Raw genomic sequence first — 25,844 nt, forward strand, 5'->3', positions numbered from 1 at the left:
AACATAGGGACAATGGTCATCCTTGTTTTGTGCCTCTTTGTATAGGGAACGGCTCTTATATGTGTTTACCTGTTCTTACTCTAGCAACAGATCTAGACTAGCATATCTGGACCCATTTCATGAACTTCACACCTATTCCGTAGCCTCTTAGGGAGGCGAACAGCCTTTCTCTCCTGACAGAATCGAAGGCTTTGATGGAGTATAATGCTACTACTGCACATCCCTCCTGCCAGTCTCTCGTCCTGTCGATGATTGCATGCAGCCGCCTTAGATTTTCTGATGTTGCCTGCCCTGGGACATATCCCATCTAGTCGGGTGTATCAATGACCCAATTACCCTTTTTAGCATCTCTGCTCGGACTTCCGTGAGGATCTTGGTATCTTGATTCTTAACGATATTGGATGGTAAGATTTGCAGTGCTTCCCTCCCTTCCCAGGCTTCAGGATCCGAATTATAATGGATTCCTCCATACTTTGGGGCAGTCTCCCCATCTCATATGCCTCCTAGTAAATTCGTAATAGTTCTGGCATCATCTTATCTATAAATTCCCTGTAAAACTCTTCCGGAAGGCCGTCCCCTCCAGGAGTTTTGCCCGCAGGTAACATGGATATGACACCCTGCATCTCTTCTAGCGAACATTACATTCTGTTCCTCACTTAGGGCGGGTATGCCTATCTCAGCCTGTGTCCCCTCAATCTCCCACATCTTGTTGTCACCTGCGTCTTCGCACAAGTGTTGATACAATGTCCTAAATGTATAATTAATTTCTTTTTGTGATCTCCATACTTCCTCACATTCGTCTTGTATTTCTGTGATACCCTCCCAGTTATTCGTTCCTCTACACAACCACGCCAGTCATTTCCCTGTCTTGTCCCCTTGCTCGTGTAACTTTTCTGTATATTGTGCTAAGCTGTACTTCACCAGTCTGTCCAAAATGTGCCATACATTCTTGTCTGAGTTCCAGTATCCTTCTCTCAGTCTCCTTGCTTCTCCTTTCTGCACCCTCTAACTACTTACTTTTTGCTTCTGTAACTGTGAGTTTTTGCTCCGATTCTTTTTGAATCCCCTCTGTTTTGGCTATGGCCACTCCCCATATCCGCATCTTGAAGGTGTCCCAACGGGTCTGTCCCTCTTCTACACTACCCTTATTTAATTAAAAGTATTCCCTTATTTGCTGTTCCATTCAATCCCTAAATGGTTCATCCCACAGGGCCTTGGCTCGAAGTTTCCATGTGGGTATTGGGGCCAGTAGATTGCTAATGATCCATTCTACTATTATGGGTGAGTGACCAGAAAGGGTTCTCTCTTCATCGGAAGCCCCCACACATTCTCCCAACTGGTCAACTCCAGTGAGGAAGTAGTCTATTCATGTATGGACTTTGTGTACCCCACAAACAGAATGTCCCTTCAACCTCCTCCAGATCTTTTGTCGTTCTAAATCTCTCATAAGTTCCAACAGGACCTTTGCTGGGGGTGGGGGGGGAAGGGGTGGGGGAATGGCAGCATATATTTGCCATCTGACCTGTCTAGCCTTGGGTCAATCGTACAGTTTTAGGCCCCACCCCAAATCTAGGTCATCCCCCTGAAAGGGCCAGTCTCGTGTATAGGGAGCGGAAAAAGGTAGCAGCATTGTGATTTGGTACATATGTATTTATCAAGCAGACCTTCCTTTTATCTAAGTACCTGTATAATAACACCATCCTCCCCTCATTATCCATGTAAGTTACCATCTTCCGGAAGGGCACAGTCGGGCCATCCAGATAAGCACTCCCCTTGCATAATTAGAATACCATGATCCAAATCCTTTCCCTCCCCACTTCCATATCTCCTGTTTTTCAGCTGTAAAGTGTGTTTCCTAAAGCAATGCTATCTTAACACCTTTACAGCGTAAATACGTAGCGACTCATATCTTTTTTACATAGTTGTTTAAGCCTCTCACATTCCAGGAGGACATTCTCAGTACCTCAGCCATTCAGTCTATTACCACCCCTGCCCTCCTTATTCACCATATTGTTATGCTCATAGGTTCCCTTTGCTATCTTGGTATACTTCTGGGCCAATACCCATTGTTCAGACCTCCATGGCTTGGTGTTGTAACTGAAACCAATCACCTCTAACATAAACATCAACATGAACATAAACATAAACTAACTGCCCATCAGAAAGGTCCTGTAGAGGCACAACCGCCATTTGTTCCACCTACTTTTTCGGGTCCTGGTGATCGTGTACCCCTAGGTAGCCTAATCTCTCCTGGAAAAAGGAGATGATAAAACCAATAAACCAGCAAGTGGGTTTGCCTGCAGGTCATGATAGGTATGGATATTCTAGTTGTTTAACTGTTTCCCCGGCCTCCCCTAAACCATTGTTTCTATGAAAGGTCCGTCCATCGAAATCCTTGTTCCTACTTCCTGCCAGTTCTCCGGCCGGTGGCTCTTCAGGTATCCTCTTTCCTTTCCGGCATCTGCTTCATCTGGTTGGCGTCCATCCATTTATTCACCTCCTCAGGGGCATCAAAAAAGAGAGTCTTCCCTTTATAGATCACTTTCAATTTTGTAGGGTACAGGATCATGTATTTTATACCCTGTTGTCGCAGACTTTCCTTCAATGGGATGAATAAACCTCTCCTTCTTTGAACCTGGATAGTTTAGTCCAGGTAAATCGTCAAAAGGGCCGATCCTTTGCGAATTTCCCCCCCGTTCTGGAAAACGCCAAAATCTTTTCTTTGTGTCGGAAGTTCTGAAAGTTTGTGATGACAGCTCGAGGCGGGGCCACTGGGGGGAGGGGGGTTCATCAGTGCCCTGTGAGCCCTTTCCACTGTAAACCCCTGCGACAATGCTCCCGGGCCAATCTCCTGAAGGAGCATATTTTCTAAATGCATGGTGGCGTCTCTCCCTTCCTCTCCCTCCGGTAGCCCCAAAATTTGGATGTTACTTCTTCTTGATACGTCTTCCGCATCTTTTGCATGGTCCTGCAGAAGTCGCACCTTTACCTCCAGCTCCTGGACTGTCTTCTGCAGTGTCTTCAAAGTGGTTGAAACTTCATCTAGCCTTCTTGCGTTTTCACTCACTCTGCCTGCTAGGTTACGCAAATCTTGCCGCAAGAGTTCCACATCATTTTTTATTTCACCTGTGCAAGTCTCCATGGACGTTCTCAGGGCTGCTATTGCCTCAAGTATTTTGTCATTCTAGCAATCCGATGGAGGTCCCTGAGTCCCCTGGGTAGCTTCTGCCAGCTGTTCATTTGCGTCACTGGGCAATTGCTTAAGCTCTCCCTTTTTGGTATATGCCTCCTTCTTTGTCTGTCTTGGGTGTGCTGAGGCCTTTTCTTTGCCCCTCCGACATCAGTCCACAAAGTACTCTCCTTATCCTAGCTGATACCAGATAGCTCAAGCCCTTCGCCAATTAGTCTGCTTCAAAATTTCCCCAGAGGGGAAGTAGTAACGCTGGCCTTTTATCTCTTTGTCCCCTCAGGTTTCACCTCCCTCTCTCGGTCATAGGCTCTGTGCTGTCTGCTGGCCTAGTCTTCACATGTTGTCCCAAGGGGTACTATATGTGGAGGGTGAGAGAGCCTCTCGTGATTCCAGCGTACATTACAAAGGTGTTGGGCAAGCTTGGGCTAAGTGAGTGTCCATGTCCTTGGGCTGCTGCAGTAGGTCCCTACCGCCGTATCCACAGTACCTTCCCTCCTCTTCAGTTAATGCCACTGGCTGGTGCCCTTTAATACTCTCCCATTGCCTGGCCTCTCAGCTGTGCTTTCATGTGGTGTGATATATCCCACTCTCCTGTACATCTGCGTCATCTCTGGGGCTCCAACCAGCCGCTCGTTCGCTCCTCGGGGTCGCTGCTGTTTGCCAACAGTCTGACCTTGGTGAGTCTACAGAATTTTATTATGCACTCACCAGTGTGTCGGCTCGCCCAGGCTTTGTCCAGTTTCCACGTCTCTCGCCTGCATCTGACTAGCGTTCCTGTACTGGCTCTCAGCCCTTTGCCGGGCAACATTCAAACACAGGTGCTTTTGCCTTTGCGTACCGTTAATGCTTCTCACTAGATTCTCTACATCCTGCCTGCACCTCGGATAATGCAGTCCCTCCTCACTCGGACTGCCGAGCGCGACACAGGGACACTGCTGACCTTCTAAGCATTCCTTTACTTTTCTGTGGGCTCAGCAGTCCGACATCTTTGCACTCAGTGGGTTGCGCCTGCCATTTTGATTACAGCGGACGATGGTGCTTCAGTACAGTGTTCACCTCTGTACAGCAGTTTGATCATGTCATCAGTGCCTGGAGAGCCCCTCTATTGATTCATATTGCTGCTGGCTGAATGTCAGGGTCTTTACAAATATCTGGATGCACGGAAAGTATCTCTTAGAAGGATCGTGTTAGGGAGCTCCTGGGGAACGCTCCTGCCTCACATCGCCGCTGGCCACGCCCCTCTCCTCAAGCAATGATAAGCTTTTAATTGCTGGGAACTTGGCACTGAGAGGCTGTTGATTCGTTCACCTAATCTAAGAGAAATGTGCCTTGTGCTTGGGAATTATTATCTTCTGTTCTTCTTTAGAGCTATCCAAACCTCCCTTTTCTGCAATAACCTTGGAAGGGAGCCGCGTAGCCACTTTCTGGCCTGTACGGGTCTGTATTTCAGCTAATTTAACAATTTGAATTTCCATGCAGCTTCAGGGCATTCACTCTAAGGTGGTTTTACCGTCCATTTGATCCAAAATGGCCAGTCGTTACTGTTGCATTACTACGTTAAGCAAGTTATTTATGTGTATCTATCATCTTGCGTTTCAGAGTATACATTGATTATGATATGTTACTAGTATCTATTGGATGCAGGTAACATTCTTCATGTCTAAATGCACGTTTGACATAATGTCTATATTTCTTCATGGTGGATGCATATTTGCTTCGTGTCTCGTGTATCTACGTGTGTCAGCTTGGCAGTGATGTCACTTCTTCTCATCATCTTCATTTACACCAGGTTTAATTCATCTTGAGTTTGCAGATTTATTTATTCCTCGATAGTTCCAGGATAAGGTCAATAGGGTTGTCTTAGTGAGTAGGGTCTCTCGTGCTTGTAGTATTTAGGTCGGAGAAGGGGCTGACGACATAAATGACGTACTCTTCTCATTTCTACGATATAGGGGCGGGAGGACAGATGTCATGACTGACGTATTCATCTGTCTCTCAACATTACCCCCTCTGGTTGAGTCCTCGACCACACCTCCTGCAGGACCTCCCTTCAGCAAGGCACTTTGGGTGTCTATATCTTAGTCAACCCCCTCAGGTCATCTGCATTTTGTATGTGTTCATCCATGCTCCAGGTCATATAAGAACACTCCCCATCTGGTTTGCAGAATACCCAGGGATAACATAATTTAGATCCTGGAGGGACGATAGGACTTTGTCTTAAGTCCATATATTAGGTAGATCATCAGTCTGTGTGATTCATGAATTTGAGTGTTTGGTGTTTACTTTCATCCCTACTGCCTTTTTGCAAGTCTTTTACATTGGCTTATGGCTATTCTCAGGGTGCATAATCCCAATAGCACTAGTACTAGTATGGATATTAGTATTTTGAATGCATTAGCCAACCAGGAGTGGATCCAGGAAAATAAATACGAGAACCAGTCATCATCCTCTACTTCTTCCACCTCCTCTGCCATTCTATTGTGTAGATCTGTTAACAATGTAATGGCTTCTGTTAGGGTCCCATCTTCCTCATCGTGAGAAGTTATGTATGTGAAACAAGATGGGCCATTTTTTGCACACACACCACCATTGATGACCGTTATCAGATAATGGACATACCTGTTTTGGAGGGTCATAAGTCTTACTACCCTCAGCTCCTCTCTTATGGCATTAAAGCCCTTCACTGTTCTATTAATCATTTGCAACAGCTCCCATCTCATAATTTGAAGCCATTTTGCATTTGCAGCTGTCTGTATTTTAGGGAGGAAAATAGCTGAGAAACTTAACACTGTCTTGCTAAACAATTTATGCTCCTCTGGTATGTCATCGTAAGCATCCTCTTGATTTTGCCGAGAAATAGTTTTCCGCTTTTTGGCGAGCAAGGCTGATTGATATTTTCTTTCTTAGATATGCATCCATCGCAGGGAAGTTAGCAATTTGTAGGTCTCTCTTGTGAACTACAAAAGTGGGTGTGCCTACCGTTACTAAGGAACAGAGTCCTCCCCAATTAGCAGGTAATTTCATATAGACTCTCAAACCACAGGCCCAACAGTGGTCCATTAGTACAGCTGTTCCTACTTTCATCATGGGGAAGCCATACATTTTCTTACACCCCTTGTTTTCTCCTACTTTTGCTGCTCCCGTATTTTCAATAAATATTTATGTGTTTTTCACCAGGTGTATGTGTAGCGGGCCTGCTTAATCCACCACCCACGTTAGCATTCTAATGTATATATCACAATCCTTATGACATTCATCATTTACTTTGCAGACTGCCACTCGTGATTGTTCTGTGAGCACTTATGCCTTTTATCTGATCAGTGGATCGATCCATCCTTCTTGGGTAAATATGTGACCTTTTATGTGAAGTTGGCCTCTCTCCTAACACCAAGGGATTTCTCTTCCCCTTTTTTCATTACAGTTTAAAAATTGGTGCTCTTCAGTTATTATTTCCCCTCTTCTCTGGCCTGATAATATATAATATAATGTATTACTTTGTTGTTTTGATTAACATTGTTTGTGGTGGATACTGCTTCTATGAAATTATCCACCCGTGGAGAGTATTCCTTTGTCACCCAAAGAATTGAGGCCTTCCTACCTTGAAACTGCTCTCTTGTCATACATGTCACAAGATATGTCAGGCAGTCTGCCAAGTGCACAGATAATTATGTGGCTGCAAATGTTCTGAAAATACCCATGGTGAAGGAATGAGGGAGCACACATAGCAGCTCTCATCCAATGTCTCTCTCCCCATCTGACTCATGTGCTGGTGCCACATATTATTGTTTACTTGGGCAGAATCGGTCATATATGCATTTATGTATTGGAGATTATTTCTAACATTTCATTTCAGCCTTTTCATCTGGTTAGTGGCAACAGAAAAGTGTTATTTTATTGTCTCACCCAACATGGGAATAGGGGTCCCATTGTGATATATTGGCTTAAATACGTTATAGAGGAACAGTTCTCGCAACGCTAAAAGAATAAATTAAAGACAGCAGAATGTAAAAAATATAGCTACAAGCATTACTTCTAATGTGTCCACATGTTGCAAAGGGCCACGTGCGTTGCGTGCCAGGAGTGTATATCTCACAAAATTGAAAAGCCCCATTTTATTCTTTACAATAAATCTCTTGCATTGTTTTTAAAATGTCAATACCTGCAAAAGAATTGCACATTCATAATAGGAAGGACTCTTTCAGAATGTTTGCACACTGTTGGCTTCTACAAGAAAAACTGCACAATGATGGCAAGAAGGACTCTTTCGAGGATAAACCAAGTCTTCGGGTTACCAAAGAGAGTGGCAAGAGTAAAGTTTCTTATTTGCAAAGCAGGATAGGAATTGACTATATAAGAAAATATTGCAAATAGCAGTGTGTGTAGGAGTAGCATTGAATGTCTGCTTTGACAAGTGCAATTTACTTATTTCTGCAGGTAAAATCCTTTGGGGAAAAGGTTTTATTCACTTCTTCTCTTTCATGGGTGGGGGATAATCAGTTTTCTATCTCTCAGTCTACGGATTGCTGTCTGTTTCTTGTGGCTGATCGTGTCTGCATTCGCGTCACCTCTTCTTCACCTTCACATTCAGGCAGTTGCATCAGGGGGTTCTCTCCTTTGTATGGTTTGACGTTACCAAGGTGGGTCCAGGCTCATCTCACCTGCACCAGATCTGCAGTGGGCGAGGCCTCTACGACTATATGGGGGCCTTCAAATCTGGGTTTGTGCCACTGACGCACACATTTCTTTATAAGAATATGATCACAAGGGTAAAGAGCGGGGAGCTTGAGTAAGCTTTTGGGATTAACTGTTCGCTGGCTTCCTTTAACCTCCTCTGCTGGTCCTGAAGCTGTTGAGACATAAAAGGGACACTTGCCGTCATAGCCGCTAGGTATTTGAGCATTTTAGAGCCAAGCACATTGGCAGCATTATGGGCATCAGTTTGTGCTCGAGTCGGAGGAGCAATAGGCATACAGCGTCCCGTCGTCAGCTCATAAGGAGTCAGGTGACGTCTGAGCCGGGTTGATTGCGCAATGGAAATAGGGCAAAGGAGCCATCCTATCGTCAGGGTCATTTTTAGCTTAGCTTAGCAATTTGTTCTTGAGAAGGCCTTTGAGGCTCTCATAAATCCTGTTTGACTGCGGGTGGTAAGCTGAAGAAAATGTGTGCTTAATCCCCAATAGGATTGTGATATGCTCAAAAACCTCATTTACAAAATGCGGTCCATTGTCAGACCAATTGACTTCACATACTCACCATCTTGGGAAGACCTCACATACAAGGATCGTTGCAGCACATGTGGCATAAGGAGGTGTGCATAGACCGGCATTGCCTCAGTGCGAAAAAGGACATACGACTTCTAGCATATATCTGGAGCCATTTTAGTTTTGGAGGATATCTACATAATCTATATGCAAATGCTGAAAGAGTCCAGTAGGACGGGCATTGCTCCACTCACTCTTCGCAATGTGTGCCCTGCTGTAAACTTTTGGCAAACCATGCAATTTATAATAAAGGCAGCAACATGCTTGGTTAAGCTGGGCACAAACCATTCCTCCAGAATCAGGGCTTCAAGACTCTCTCGTGTTGTGTGTGCTAGGTAGTGAAGTTGGTCTAGTGCTACTTTAACTAATCCAAGGGGCATAACTGGTTTGCCGGTGGTCAGTGTGCTCTTGGGCTTTTTGAGAATGATGAACAGGACATGTTCCACGTATAATGTGAGCGAACAGCCCATTGTGATACTGGCACACTTCTCAATTGCAAAGGCTGCAGCGGCCAATGATTGTTCACAATGATCCCTTATGACTGGATCGAAGATCCCACTTTAATATGCTAGTGGTTTGTGTCCCAAGGCAGTCTTCTGTGTGAGCACTGCTGTCATTACCACTTCCTTTGAAAGTGAGAATAGGAAAGATTTTGCACTGTAAATAGGGATCCCTAGGACGGGTGCTGTGCATATTGCCCCTTTTAGTTCATCAAACGCTTGTGTCATTTTACATGGCCAGGCTATGTCAGTGTCATCTTTCTGAGCTTCTTTGAGTCCTTTTGAGAGGGGTCTGACGTATGTACTGTCGTCAAACAACCATGCCCTGCAGTAGTTGCAGGAGCTCCCCTCACTGTCCTTGGTTTGGTTGTTTTCTTGATCACTTTTCCTCTTTCAGGGGTCACTTTTCTGCCTTTTTGGGATATTAACTGCCATATGTACAAGACCACTTCCTGTAATTTCTCCTTGTCTACTTTGTACCCTTTTTCCGCCAAGACTGTCAGCAATTGTATTGTGCCTTTTCTGCACTGATCCTCTCTTTCACTGCACACCAGAATGTCATCTACATACTGGATCACTAGACTGTCAAGGTGCACCTTCCCTAGGTCCATCTGGAGGACTCTGTTAAAGGGATTCACAGTACCATTGGGGTAAACGAGTGTGTTTCCACTTTTGATTTCTGTACAAAAAATAGGTCAAGTCTTGTGACTCCTCATGAAGGGGGATTGAGAAGAAATCATTATTTAAATCGAACACTGTAAAATATTCGGCTGTCGGTGGAAAATTGCACAATATCTTGTCTGGATTTGGGACCAATGGAAATTCTGCTTCAACAATATTTTTACGGGCCGTGCATCCTGCATAAATCTCCAAAACCCACTGTTGCTTTTTTCACTGGGTACACTGCCATGTCACATGGAGATTCTGATGGCACTAGTATTTCCTGTCGCACTAATGTGGTGATTGTGTCATATATGCCCTCATCTGCTTCTTTTGACATTGTATAATGTCTCACTAGTGACAAAATGACTGCTGTCTTCTGTTTGATTTTGACCGCACCTACTCGTTTCAGCAGTCCAACATCAGATGGAATGTTGGTCCACAGTATAATTGGTACTTGTGCCAAATCTTCTAAAAAAAATGATGGTGTCTTTTTTATCAATGACGTTCTCTGTGGTACTTCCCTGGCCTCAATTTTCATCCAGTAAGTAAGACTTATAAAAACACTATCTCATCATCTGAATCATCATCTCTGAATAGTTCCTCATCTGTTAGGTAAGTTAGTCTGTGTCCTTCGTCAAGAGCCATCACTGCTCGCCATGCTTTTCCCTCATCATCAGTCCCATGAATAATCACCCCCTCTTCTCTCACTCTGACTTCCACTATTTCTGTGGGAATCATCTGTCCCTCCAGGTCATTCATAGGTATTTTTGGTCTGAATAAAAAATGTTGCAGGTATTCACAATGTTTTACCCTTATTCCAGGAAGCCATGCTAACACAAGGTATACTCCATGATGAAATACTTCAGGGTCTAGCGGTACACCTGCCGTACTTCTAGACAAAAAATTCTGATATGAATTGTTGTTCATTTATGTTATGAATCCCTGGAATTGAGCACACTATTTCTTGGTCAATGAAAGAGATGGTCATGTTCAGCTTGCTCATCATGTGCTTTGCCATGATATTAACTGGGGTCTTGTGGAAGTTTAATAGTGGCATGGAAAGGTCATGTTCTCCTATGGTGATTGGTAAGTCATCAGTAAAAGTAACCAAACTTGTGGCCCCAGAGAAACCATGCGCATTCATGGCAATGCCTGACTTTGGGTACTTCCTTCCCCTAATACAGAACCTAGTCAACCTTGTATCAATAGGAAGGAAAGTGGCTTGTCACCTATGGTCACTCTAACTCGTGATTCCTCTTGTGGGTCTGGTGTAACTGATAGGATTGAACACATCAAGTCACTTTGTGGGCTGTCCTAGTGTGGGTATACATTCATCCCTGTCCCAGTAAAAAGGTTTCCTACCACCATGGCCACACTCCCTATTCTGGGTGTAGGTGTCTGTGCTCCTGTATTTGCATTCCATGTCACCATGATTTTCTATTGTACCAGTTCTTGTGGTTGAATCTGTGTTTGTTGTGTCTGCCTGGGGGCTTGCTGTACTTGCATTGGTGGCTGTTGTACTTGCATTGGTTCTTGTTGCACAGGTTGTATTTGTGGTGCATATGTCTGACACTGTATGTGATCTTGGGAATAATAGTCAGGTGGAGCTGTACTGTATGGTGGAGGATATGCTTTCCCCTCCCTCTTGGATCCTGCCAATTCTGTTGCATTCCTCCCCTGCTTCTACATGCTTGAGAAAAGTGTGCAATTTGTCCACATGTCCAACACTGTTGAGGCAGTCCTACAGATCTGGGCTGTCCCTCCTCCTCCTTGCAGATCCTCGAAATCCAGCCCCTCTTCCTCTGTGTGCAAACCTTTTCCCTTGTGACTAATAGTTATATTTTCCCCTTCTTCCAAAGTTCCCTCCAGCCATTGGTTGTTCATACTGTGGGCTTGGTGTAGCCACTCCTTCCCCACTCATCAACATGGCTCCTCCCACTGAAAACCTCGACAGCTGTTTTTTTGAACTAACTTTGCTTCCTCCAGCTTTCTTTCCACAAGTTTCTTCCTAGCACTCTCTTGCATTAATCGAGAATGAGGAACTATAGTTAATTGAACCTCTGGCCATCATTTCACTTCCATTCCCACCAATTATTTCTATTGTCTCTGCACTGGATGAGGTAACCCCTGATACAATATTTGATGTAAAATAGCCATAGTTTTGCCCCACAGTTCTCTCGTCTCAAGACGCCACCTCTGTTGAATCTCTTGTATGTAAGCAACAGGGTCATTGTCATTGTGTATCTTGTGCGTCATGATCACACTCATGTCTGATGTATTAGGATATTGTACTATGAGTGCTCTCCATACATCTGCCCTACAATTGTTGAATGGTACTCTGTAATGGTTCGTATTCTGAGCAGTCACCCCAAAGTACCCTGCTTGTTTCCAAATGTCGTCAGCTCTCTCCCCAATGGTGGCAGCAAGCAAACTTTTTATGTTATCTACTGCTAACGTAATCCCTGATGTCATTCTCTCTAGTTCATAAATCCATTTTCCCGTCCCAGATGACAACGTTTGTTGCTTACGTCTTAAATTATCCTTGTCCATTTGTGGCCATGGTATATATTGTGGCTGTCCTCCCCCTTTTTCTAACAATGGGAATTGTGTCAATTCTGCACTATGGTCAATTCAGCTGCACCCATCTTTTTTGTGACAATGTTTGCCATGCTTGCTTTTTTCTTTGCCCTGGTAAAGTCCTCAACCTGATGGTCCTTTTGGAGTACGATATAGGTTCTGGATCCCTCCCTTCGGATTCCTCCAAGTCAGTCCACTCTATCTCTTTCCCTTGTCTTAGACTTGTAGAAGGAACTGGTGTGGCCTCTTTCCCTTCCTCATTTTCACTTTCATGTCTCTCCTCATCCGAAATCATCGTTCCCCACTTCCATCACTCCCTTCATCTTCTCTGTCCTCACAATTGAATCTCGTTAAGGGGCTCATCCTGTACAATCCCTCCAGTGCTTTTTACAATAAGCTCTGTTCTCCTCTCTGTGGGGACCTTCCTATACTCCTCCTTATCTTATGGATTGCACCACTATCCCTCCTGCTTCTGTACAAATTACCAATCCTTCTTTGTATTGCTACTCCTTCCTCTTCATCTGGAAGAGTATAATTTGTTATATCTCCTCCACTTCCTTGTCACATCTTTCCAAGTTCTCATCCCTTTCCTGCTCCCACTCCTCATTTTTCTCCTTTTCTCAGAGCATGCGTTCTCTGACAATCTTATCAGCTTCTTCCCGCCGTATCTCTGTACTTAATTCCATTTCTTTCTCCATTTCCATATTTCTTTATTCCTTGTATTTCCTTTGCCCCTTTCTTCCTAGTAGATTTCTCTTTTTTGTTTGTTTTTGTTTTACATTTTTTCCGTTTACTAATGTGTGTCAAACTCTGTTCCCTCCCTTTGCCGTGCGGGCGCTTTGAAACAGTATTTACTTGCTGTTTAGGCGCCTAATAAGTGAACAATAAATAAATAAATAAATACATTCTCTCAATTTCTTACTTTTACCTCCTCACTCTTTCCCTTTCTTATTACTCTCTCTCTCTCTCTCTCTCTCTCTCTCTCTCTCTCTCTCTCTTTCTCTCTCTCTCTCTCTGTATCTCTCTCTCTCTCTCTCTCTCTCTCTGTCTCGGTTTCCTCAATTATATTGCCCCATTTACTTTCTTCCTTCTCTTGCTCCCTTCTCTGTCGTGCCTTTTCCCCCGTTTTCTTTCCTCCCTTCATCTTTCTCCTGTCTTTCTTTAATTTCCCTTTCTTTGTTTTTAGGATCGTCCATATTTCTTCTATCCAGTTTAAGCAATATCTGTCCTCCCACTCACTCGTTCGAAGTGATTGATGTCTCTTCCTTATTGCTCTGCCTTCGTCTCTGTATCTCTTCCTCAGCCTCTGTCAGCTTCGCTTGCATCTCGCGGCACTCACTATACTCATCGCGCGTGGACACTGGCTTGTGTACTTTCAATTTTTCTCCACTTATAGCATCTTCACTACTGTAAGCGGGGTGCACATATACAGGGTGAGTGTACCCTGCTGCTGCTTTTAATTCTCTCAATGGGTAGAACCCCTGCCCTTCGCCTGGTGGACTGATGGGGAGGAGGAGGAGCCGTCTGTGCTGTAGCCTCCCTTTCATGCTGATTAAGCATCCACTCCCTACAGGGTGGTTCTTCCACCTCATCTCAAACATCTTCCATAACTAAAATGGGCAATCTTTTCTGTAGAGTATTACTAATTCAGAATTACTCATATTGGGCCTCATTCTTAGTTTGGCGGTCCACCGAAATACTAACAATGTCCGTGATTATTACCGCCACTTGGTCCAGAACGTTTACCACAGGATTACAAGTGGTGGTAGTCCAAGTCGATTCGGGATTTTTGGAAGAATTACCACTGGCAGAATTACTGAGTGGAAATTGTAGGTAATTCCTCCATTTTGTCAGGTACTGTTAGGATACAGTGACATAATCTGAGACATTAGGTCTGGGGAAAATTAGTATAGAAAGGTTTTTGGAAGTTATTATGAGTTTAATTTTAAAACAGCCAATTTTGCCCTTAACATTCATTGCAGTCTATGGAGAATGCCCCAAGCCAAGATGGAGGTCCTCAGTCTAAGTTCTGATTGGCTGGTGATTGTTTATAGGGAAGACAATGAACATTCTAAACTGCCTTTCATCGTCTTTGCCCAGCTGAGAGGTCGCGTATTAAGCTGCTCCTGCTTAACTTGTTCAGGGGTTTCAAGTTTCAAGCGGTCGAGCGGCTTATTTGGAAAAGCAAACAGGAATCTTGCGGAGATTCATTTTGGCACTGAACAGGAGTAAGAAGATTTCGAGTTATCCAAGAAAAAAGAAAGGTTTCAAAGACTCTCCACAAGATAAGTCCTTTTAAAACTCAAGACTCTTTCTATAATGTCATTGTAGAAGATTTAATCTGATTTTCAAGTTCATATGAAAAATATTTACTAAGAACTTTATTGCTGTCGCATGTTTGGCTTTGTTACGCTACGTTTTCTATCAAGCGCGTGTTTTTTCCGTTAACAGAAGCCTGCGCGTGAGAGACTTCGCTTGAGTATCTAGCGCGAGCTCTTTGGTGTCGCGTGATACTCTTGTGTTTTTTACCCGCGGTTGAACTTCAGCGCGTGTGCTCGCATATTGGACTAAGCGCGTGTGGATTTTTACCCGCGGTTTGTCGTCAGCGCGTGTGCTCGCATATTGGACTAAGCGCGTGTGGATTTTTACCCGCGGTTTGTCGTCAGCGCGTGTGCTCGCATATTGGATTAAGCGCGTGTGGATTTTTACCCGCGGTTTGTCGTCAGCGCGTGTGCTCGCATATTGGATTAAGCGCGTGTGGATTTTTACCCGCGGTTTGTCGTCAGCGCGTGTGCTCGCATATTGGACTAAGCGCGTGTGGATTTTTACCCGCGGTTTGTCGTCAGCGCGTGTGCTCGCATCTTGGACTAAGCGCGTGTGGATTTTTACCCGCGGTTTGTCGTCAGCGCGTGTGTTCGCATCCTGGACTAAGCGCGTGTGGATTTTTACCCGCGGATGAACTTCAGCGCGTGTGCGTGCTTTCGTTTAATCGCGTGTGGATTTTTTCTGTGGTTTAATTTACAGCGCTTCAACGATCTTCACTCAGTTTGGATCCCTATGCGAGTTCAAGAGATTTCTACGTGAGATTTTTGACGCAAGTTTCAAGAACTGTTAATTTAAGTAAAAACACTCTAAAAGAAATTTATAAGAAGAAATATAAATACTTTCCAGAAACACTAGAACTTCCATTTACTTTTAATGAACTTAAGACTTTGTTCAAGCTTTTTGAGTTTAAAGAAGAATACCTGCAAAGTTAATTTCACATTCATGGACCTACTAAGAAGGCTGAATGATCGTTGAGATTCAAGTCAACTAGTAAGGAAGTCTAGTCAGCTTATCACTTCTCTGGGCATATTGTAGAGAAGTTCCAGGTATGGTTTTTACTTTATTTGGTAAAGGATATTGATACTTAAGGTTAGTATAGTGCCTCAAGAATAACAAGGTGTATTATATGTTTATGTTTTACCACAGGTGAAGAACCAGCTAGTCTTAGCTTCCAGCCTGGTGTTTGTTAATTTGTCCCTTCCCCCTTTCCCCTGGAAGTGAGGTAAACTGAGCAGTTTATAGTATCAGCTCAGAGTGCCACATTTTGGGTGGATTGTCGGGGGCTCAGCAGCTTCTGCAGACACCAGGATCTCAGCCTGACAGAATGAAAGGCCCATAAAAAAGAAAAAGTCTGCCCAAGCTGTATGAACCCCGACGAGACAGCCATAGAGGCGTTGGGAGAAATGGTTAGGGAAATTAGAGAAGAGTTACAGGTGGCTCATCGAGAATACTCAAATCTTAATAAAAGAATAGATGAGTTAAATTTAAAGGTAACACAAATACAAGAAAAGGAAGTTTCGGAAGGTGCAGGAAACCCACCTGAGCTAGTGAGAGTAGGGGAAGAACAAGAACCTAGACTTTCAAGGGAAGTGGTGGGTGGTTTAGGAACTTTAGTTATGCCTGTTCCTTTGGCTGCTCCTGAGCGTTTTTTGGGAGATCCGAGAAAGTTTCACATTTTTCAGACTCAGTGTGAATTACATTTCTTAAGTCGTCCCGAGTTATTTTCAACGGATGCTTCCAAGGTCACATTTACATTATCTTATTTATCAGGAGAAGCATCTGCGTGGGGAAGTCTCTTGGTGAGTCAAAAGAGTTTGGCTTTGAATAATTATTCCCTGTTCCAGGCCGATTTTAAAAAGATGTTTGATAAGAGACAGGTATCTCTAGAGGTCGATGGAGAACTACTGGAGTTGCGTCAGGGAGGAAAGGAGTTGATTTCTTATATCACTCAATTTAGAACTTTAATTTTAGAGAGTAGATGGCCAGAGGAGAAGAGGGCTTCCTTATTTTATCGGGGCTTAAAAGATGAATTGAAAGATGCTTTGGCTGGTGTTTTGGAACGACCAACTACTTTAGATGCTCTAATTGATTTGGTGGTTCGGTTAGATTTTCGTTTAACCGAAAGACGTTTAGAGCGTAGACGTTCTCAGGGGGAAGTTAGGTTTCCAGGAAGAGTAGAGAGATCTAAGGTTGAGGTGGTGAACAGGGAAGTTAAGTCAAAGGGAAATGAGCTGCAGAGTCGGGTGGGAGGTCCGTTGTCAAAGGAAGAGAAGACAAGAAGAAGGGAGAATAATTTGTGCCTATACTGCGGTAGGAGTGGTCATTTCCTTGAAAACTGTCCTTTTACCTCCAAGAAGATCTTCAACTCTTCAGGCAGAGTACAACAAGTTGCTAACACGATACAGACAGCTGTTCCTCATATAACTGTGAACGTATCCTTAATGTTTGAAAAGAAAATCTTAGGTTCTGGGCCAATTATTATTGATTCAGGGGCTACAGGAAATTTTATGGACAGAGGATTGGCAAAGAGTTTAGGTGTTCCTTTAGTGGCTAAGAAAGAAGTTGAGCAGGTAAGGGAAGTTGATGGTACATCTCTTTCTTCAGGTCCAATCACTCATAATACAGAGGTACTTGAGATGGAGTTAACTGGAGGTCATAAGGAAACTATCTCTTTTGAATTAATTGATGCTCCAATCTTGAAAATAATCTTGGGTATGCCCTGGCTTACTCTGCATAATCCTAGAATTGATTGGAGTGCAAGAATTGTATCCCTAGAATCAAATTTTTGTAAGGAACGTTGTTTCTTAGGGAAAAGTCATGGAGAGGAAGAAAGATTTGTGAATTCTGTTTCGTTTTCACTTGCAGAAAGAGGGGCAATAGGTTTTGATGTTGGAGCAGTAGTGGGTGAACTTCCTACTTGTTATCAAGATTTTTGGGATGTATTTGATGAAAAGGAAGCTGGAGAGTTGCCTCCTCATAGACTGTTTGACTGCAGGATAGATTTGGAGCCTGGAGCTATTTTACCTAGCAGTAGGGTTTATGCCCTGACAGAAAAAGAGAATGACTATTTGAAAGAATACTTAAAGGAAAATTTGGCTAAGGGTTTTATTCGGCACTCTCAATCGCCGGCTGCCTCACCATTGTTTTTTCTGCCAAAATCTGACGGTTCCCTCAGATATAGATTATAGGGCGGTAAATAGAATGACAGTAAAAAATAGGTATCCGCTCCCTCTCATCTCTGAGATGTTAAATCAAATTCAAGGTGCCACCATTTTTTCTAAATTGGATTTAAGGGGGGCTTATCATCTGGTACGAGTTCAAGAGGGGGATGAGTGGAAGACGGCATTTAAGACCAGATTTGGCCTGTACGAGTACCAAGTGATGCCATTCGGTCTTTGCAATGCCCCAGCGGCTTTTCAATTTTTTATCGATGAGGTTCTTCGGGAATTTCTTGATATTTTTGTTATTGTTTATATTGACGATATTTTGATTTTTTCCCAAAGTTTGGAGAAACACAAAATTCACGTTCGACAGGTCTTGAGAAAATTGAGAGAGAATAATCTTTACGCTAAATTGGAGAAGAGTCAATTCCATACGAATTCGGTGGAATTTTTAGGTTTTGTGATCACTCCTAGTGGTCTGGAAATGAATCCGAAAAAGGTGGAAGCGGTTCGTGATTGGCCTATTCCAACGAAGGTGAAGGAGATCCAGAGTTTTTTGGGATTTGCCAACTTTTACCGAAGATTCATTGAAGGCTTCTCCAGTTTGGTGACTCCAATTACTCGACTTTTGAAGAAAGGAGTTCCTTTTGTTTGGGACGTTAAGGCTAATGAGGCTTTTAAAGTATTGAAGGAGAAATTCATAACTACTCCTATCTTAATTCATCCTGATACTTCCAAGCCATTTTTTGTAGAGGCTGATGCTTCCAATGTGGCAATGGGAGCAGTGTTGTCGCAGAGGCATAATGTTACTGGACAATTGCATCCTGTGGCCTACTTTTCTCAGAGGTTCTCACCAGCGGAAGAAAATTATACCATTTCAGATTGCGAGCTTCTTGCTATCAAAGCAGCATTTGAAGAATGGCGACATTTTTTAAAAGGAGCACGTCACACTGTGACAGTATTAACCGATCACCGAAACTTACTCTTTTTGAAGACAGCAAGAACTCTGACACCTCGACAACTAAGGTGGTCTTTATTTTTTGCAGATTATGATTTTATAGTTACTTTTAAGCCAGGAAATCAAAATAAAAAAGCAGATGCTCTGTCACGACAATTTCCAGAAAGTGAAGTTAAGTCGGTTTGTGAATCACTTCCTCTGATCGCTCCAGAACGTTTTGTTCTTGCTGGAATTGAGAAAGAAAACGAAATCTTTAAACAAGTACGAGAATCCATATCTGAGAGACAACTTGAACATTGGGTTCGTTTGGATCCAGCTCGCAAGATTAAAGATGGTTTACCTTATCTGGACGACAGACTCTATTTACCATCTATTGAACTTAGAGAAAAGATTTTGAAGGAATGTCACGATTCAGTTCTGGCAGGACATCCAGGATATCGAAAAACACTTGAGTTGGTCAGAAGACATTTTTGGTGGGAGAAAATTCGACAAGATACTATTTTGTTAAAACCTGTGAAGTTTGTGCTAGATCTAAGAACCTCATCGGAAAGCCTTCTGGGTTATTGGAACCGTTGCCCGTTCCACCGCGGCCTTGGTATTCAGTGTCTTTAGATTTCATCACGGATCTACCACTAGATAAGGGATGTACATCAGTATTGGTTGTAGTGGATTTACTCACTAAAGAAGCACATTTCATTCCAATGAAGGGAGAGGTTACCGCTGATAGTTTAGCTCACAGTTTCTTACAAGAAGTAGTTAAACTGCATGGAATTCCCAGTCAGGTCATCTCAGACAGAGGGTCTCAATTTATTTCTAAATTTTGGAGGGCTTTCTGTAAGAGATTGGGAGTTGAGGTATGCCTATCATCCGGTTACCATCCCGAAACCAATGGGCAAGTGGAAAGGATAAATCAGGAGTTGGAGAAATATTTGAGATGTTATCTACAGACAGGGGAAGAGTGGGTAGATATGTTGTGGGTGGCAGAATTTGCATATAACAACTGTAGTAAGGATGCCACCTCAATGTCTCCATTTTATTTGGGACGAGGTTTTCATCCTCGTTTTCTTAGTATAGAGATCGATTATGATGCTGAAAACCCGGAAGTGGAAAAGAGACTAGAGATCATGAAAAGAAATTTGGAGAAGGCAAAAGGGGTGTTGGTGGAGAGTAAACAGAAATATAAAAGATTTGCGGACCTTAAAAGAAAGACTAGACCCCAGTATAGGGAGGGAGATTTGGTATGGTTATCAACCAAATTTTTGAGAATTAAGGGAAGAAATAAGTTTTGCCCTCGTATTGTAGGGCAGTTTGTGGTTGAAAGGGTGATAAATCCAGTGGCTGTTCGCCTTAGATTACCAAGACATATGAAAACTCATCCAACTTTTCATGTTAGCTTGTTGAAACCAGTGGTTAAAGGAACTAGATTGACACCTACTCCTTCACCAGTTATATTTGAGGAAGATGATTCAGAAGAATTTGTAGTTAAGAAAATTCTGGACTCTAGAATAGTGAGAGGAAAGCTACAGTATCTCCTTGATTGGGAGGGTTTTGGTCCTGAAGAACGCACTTGGGAGAAAGCAAGTGATGTACATGCTCCTCATTTGGTTAAAAAATTCCATAAGAAATTTCCATTGAAAAAAGGCCCAGGGACTGGGCGTTAGAAGGGGGGTACTGTCAGGTACTGTTAGGATACAGTGACATAATCTGAGACATTAGGTCTGGGGAAAATTAGTATAGAAAGGTTTTTGGAAGTTATTATGAGTTTAATTTTAAAACAGCCAATTTTGCCCTTAACATTCATTGCAGTCTATGGAGAATGCCCCAAGCCAAGATGGAGGTCCTCAGTCTAAGTTCTGATTGGCTGGTGATTGTTTATAGGGAAGACAATGAACATTCTAAACTGCCTTTCATCGTCTTTGCCCAGCTGAGAGGTCGCGTATTAAGCTGCTCCTGCTTAACTTGTTCAGGGGTTTCAAGTTTCAAGCGGTCGAGCGGCTTATTTGGAAAAGCAAACAGGAATCTTGCGGAGATTCATTTTGGCACTGAACAGGAGTAAGAAGATTTCGAGTTATCCAAGAAAAAAGAAAGGTTTCAAAGACTCTCCACAAGATAAGTCCTTTTAAAACTCAAGACTCTTTCTATAATGTCATTGTAGAAGATTTAATCTGATTTTCAAGTTCATATGAAAAATATTTACTAAGAACTTTATTGCTGTCGCATGTTTGGCTTTGTTACGCTACGTTTTCTATCAAGCGCGTGGTTTTTCCGTTAACAGAAGCCTGCGCGTGAGAGACTTCGCTTGAGTATCTAGCGCGAGCTCTTTGGTGTCGCGTGATACTCTTGTGCGTGTGTTTTTTACCCGCGGTTGAACTTCAGCGCGTGTGCTCGCATATTGGACTAAGCGCGTGTGGATTTTTACCCGCGGTTTGTCGTCAGCGCGTGTGCTCGCATATTGGACTAAGCGCGTGTGGATTTTTACCCGCGGTTTGTCGTCAGCGCGTGTGCTCGCATATTGGATTAAGCGCGTGTGGATTTTTACCCGCGGTTTGTCGTCAGCGCGTGTGCTCGCATATTGGATTAAGCGCGTGTGGATTTTTACCCGCGGTTTGTCGTCAGCGCGTGTGCTCGCATATTGGACTAAGCGCGTGTGGATTTTTACCCGCGGTTTGTCGTCAGCGCGTGTGCTCGCATCTTGGACTAAGCGCGTGTGGATTTTTACCCGCGGTTTGTCGTCAGCGCGTGTGCTCGCATATTGGACTAAGCGCGTGTGGATTTTTACCCGCGGTTTGTCGTCAGCGCGTGTGTTCGCATCCTGGACTAAGCGCGTGTGGATTTTTACCCGCGGATGAACTTCAGCGCGTGTGCGTGCTTTCGTTTAATCGCGTGTGGATTTTTTCTGTGGTTTAATTTACAGCGCTTCAACGATCTTCACTCAGTTTGGATCCCTATGCGAGTTCAAGAGATTTCTACATGAGATTTTTGACGCAAGTTTCAAGAACTGTTAATTTAAGTAAAAACACTCTAAAAGAAATTTATAAGAAGAAATATAAATACTTTCCAGAAACACTAGAACTTCCATTTACTTTTAATGAACTTAAGACTTTGTTCAAGCTTTTTGAGTTTAAAGAAGAATACCTGCAAAGTTAATTTCACATTCATGGACCTACTAAGAAGGCTGAATGATCGTTGAGATTCAAGTCAACTAGTAGGGAAGTCTAGTCAGCTTATCACTTCTCTGGGCATATTGTAGAGAAGTTCCAGGTATGGTTTTTACTTTATTTGGTAAAGGATATTGATACTTAAGGTTAGTATAGTGCCTCAAGAATAACAAGGTGTATTATATGTTTATGTTTTACCACAGGTGAAGAACCAGCTAGTCTTAGCTTCTAGCCTGGTGTTTGTTAATTTGTCCCTTCCCCCTTTCCCCTGGAAGTGAGGTAAACTGAGCAGTTTATAGTATCAGCTCAGAGTGCCACATTTTGGGTGGATTGTCGGGGGCTCAGCAGCTTCTGCAGACACCAGGATCTCAGCCTGACACATTTCTCCTCCAAAAATCAGCAGAATTACAACTCGGGTATTCCGCTAGTGGTCATTGCACCAAAACGTGTAATTTGGTGGTGCAGTAAAAATGAAGGCAATTGTGTTACCGCCCAAAAAAAGTGTTGGTAATGGAATAACCACAACTTATTTCCTGCACAGCCATACTCATAATGAGGACCATTGTGTTTCTGTAAGCTGTGACGAATCATGGAATTCGGACACTTATTCCCAGAGGGTAGCCTTTCCCATAGGGGTGGCGGTAAGCAGGAACTCACAGGGAGAGACTCCCCTTTTGGGGACTAGGACTGCCGTTCTGCAGAGGAATCCCTGAGGGCCTTTCTGTTGGACCATGGCTTAAGAACGATTTGCAGTGATTTGCCCGTGGTTGAAAGTACCGTGGGCAAAACGTTCGCATGAGAAAGGTGTGAACTACCAAAGGTTTGCACCTTTCTTATGCGAACACACATACAAACTCACACCCACACACACAACACACCCATACCACCCCCCACCCACACCCTCAGCACACCCCCAACATAAACAAACCCCACTTACCTTCATCTTCACGCTGGGTTCCTGCAGCGCCAGTTCCCTTTCCCTTCCGTGATCGGGAACCGGCGCGGCAGGGTCCTTTTCTTTTCTTTTCTTTTTTATTGCAACAGAAGGCTGCAGGGGTGTCCCCCGCAGCTCCCGCTCACTATACCATGAGGTATACTGAGCGGGGCGATGCGGGGGACACCCGTGCAGCCCCCATTTTTTTTTACAATGCTGCCACCAAAGGTTCGAACTTTTGGTGTTCGACCCTTTGGTGGTAGCATTTTTAGAACTTTTGGTCATTGCGACCATTTATTTTTGGTAAAATTGGTCTAGACTTTAAGAACAACTCGGCAGATCAAGCCACTGTTTGCTACTGTAACACAAGTTCCAAGATTCAATTTGAAAAAAGGTGTAGTGCAACCACTGTGAAGAAGAAGAATGAGCAAGTAATAATAATTGCTTAGTGATTGGAAACCAACAATACTGTAACGAGGAGGAATGAGCGAGTAATGAAGAGTGCTCAATTAGAAACAAAAGAGGCCTATAGTTCTCTGCTGGGGAGGGCCCAGCACATTAACATAAAAAAGCAGGACTACTGTCAGGGAGATGTGAAAACTGGGAGTTTTGAATCAGCAGCATGGAGAAAGATGAGGGAGACCGGGAGATCTCCCACAGGGACGAAACAGCCAGCTGGCTTGTGCAAGAGGCACTAAAGGAGATGAAGGAAGAAGAAAGCAGGTGAAGCGAACCAAGAGAGGGAGTACCATTCATGAGTGGTGGCGTGACCCAGTAGAGGTGGACTGTGCAGTCAGACAACAATGCTAAGACTGCTGTAATGCTGGCCCAGTGGAACCACAGAGAAGAAGCAGAGAGACATGGAGTGCAAGTGGAAGACATCCATAACAAACCAAAGCGAAATCCCTATCTTGAAGGCAATCCCAGTGATGCTGGTCCGTGAGAAGCAAGGTAACGGGTGTTAGGAAAGATTTAATTCATGTGTAATTTTCCCTCCATTTATGGACCCCCTAAACATTTTGCTTTTGTTTGGCTATCCTATCCTGAACTTTTTCCAGTGGAGCCCAGCCTTCTGCTGTACTCTCCCGGGCTTTGGCTCACTTGTTATGGGGAAACTGACATGTCTTTCAGACTGTCAGTACTGGAAAACTATATTTCCCTTAGCCTTTAACTATGTTGCCATTTCTTGCTAACTTTGTAACAGTGCACAATGTACCTTCCAGTACCGTGCACTGCGGTCCTTTTTGATTTATGGCCCTAGAGATCCTTGAAGGAATTTTTGGTGATTGTACGAGTGTGCCTGGGACGAACTGGTGGCAGCACTTAGTTTTTATCAGTGTTTTAATTCTTTTTACTGAATCACATTGCGTTTACCGCGTTTGGTTCAAGACTGTAGCCTGGCCCGAAAATGGCTGAGCCACAAAGTCTTTTGTTCTGTTCCATGGCCATTTTGTCCCTTTGCTTTACCCAGGTTACTCTTATTTGGGCATGCAGCTTCCCGCGAAAAACTGATCACTTTTGGAGGCTTTTGCCTGTCACATGTTAAACCCAGGAAGCAGGTTGTGACTGTCTGGTCCCAATCCACACTGCTGGTGCCAGGATGTCTGGAGAGCCTGAATGACTGAGACCACCGTGGTCCATGATTGGTCCATGACTGGGATGGCTGCATGAGAGCAGATCTTCGATTGGAAGTCCTTGGTTTTGGCGCAAAGCTAATCTTGGGTAAGAGAAGGGGCACTGCATCCATTCCAGGTCGATCACCTGAGTTCTCACCTAACTACAGAAGGAGCCAAGGCTCCTGCATGAAGAAACAGACTTGTGAAACCGCTGGAGATGCTTAAGAAGGTTTTTGGCACCCTTTGCCCTCTGCTGTCCCGTCAGACCCCTGCTTTCTTCTTCGATCAAGAAGGCCTGCCAAGGTGCTGTGCCCATTTGCAGTAGTGAGAACAACTACTCTCGTCACCCCCTGCTTACCCATCAAACGAGGCCCTTCAGAAGCGTTCCTGGGCCATCCAGTGAACTGTCCAGCTATACTTCAGTATATCCTGCAGAACCTCTGCCGTCTCGGGTGCAAACCCGAGACTTGGGACATCGCTTGCTTGTGGTCCTGTGCATTCTCCCACCAAATTTTGCAGGCTGAGCTCCACTGGGTCCCGAATTAGGAGAGTGTGTAATGCTGCCCACACCTGTGATTCCTGCGTCACTACCTGTTGGTGACAGTCGCTATAGGTCCCTTGCTGGTCTGAAGCCTGCTGCACCAGAATTTTCTTCATACCTCCTTCGGAAGATGAGAAAAGGCAACTGTCCCGTCACGGATGATCATTCTCCTGTGCTGCTGCAGTGAGCCAGAGCACTTAAAAACTGCAGGACTCGAACCTACTAGCGACCTCAACTAAACTGGCAAAGTTTGGTTCGGACTGTGCCGAGGGTCAGTGAGTACTTGCATCACTTACCGGTGGCCTCGTGGCCGAACCGATCATTTTTACGCATGAGTATCCCCCAAAGGTATTCGATCTTGGCTGGGTTAGCCTGCGCTCCCTAGCTATTCTCACCTTTTGAAAACTGTTCTGCCGCCATGGGTAGACCCTGCTCGAACAGTGGGAACCAATTCTTCATCGCCTCAAGCCCCTTCCTGACTTGCTTCAGCCCTCCCAAGAAGACCTGCTTTTGGTGCTGCTTGCATTATCATGCATTTTATACAAACTGTACGGTTGAGCCCAAAGCTCCCCTCTTCTTACGCCTGACCTCAAAAGTTAGGGAATGACTCTGAAGAATTGTCTAATGCTCCCAGTGTGTTTTCCAACCATTCTCCTTACAGATTGTGAATGTGTTTACTGTTGTGCCATATAAGGAAACATAATATATATGTGTTGTTTAGTATAAGGATTTTGTGTGGTAACTGTTTGTGCATTACTAATGTTTACTTGTGTCTATTGGTCCGGCCGACAATAAATGTATGGATATTTTTCATATATACTTGTCTAAGATTAATTTGTGGTTTGTTGCTGTGTGTGCTTATTGTGGGCTTGCGATTATTCTCACCCCTCCTGAGACTTAGGGCCTCATTACACTGATGGCGGAGAACCATGGCGCTATTAGCGCCATGGTTCATGCCGG

Source organism: Ambystoma mexicanum, chromosome 3p (genome assembly GCF_040938575.1).
Source record: "Ambystoma mexicanum isolate Mex_15411 chromosome 3p, UKY_AmexF1_1, whole genome shotgun sequence".
In the NCBI taxonomy this organism is placed as follows: domain Eukaryota; kingdom Metazoa; phylum Chordata; class Amphibia; order Caudata; family Ambystomatidae; genus Ambystoma; species Ambystoma mexicanum.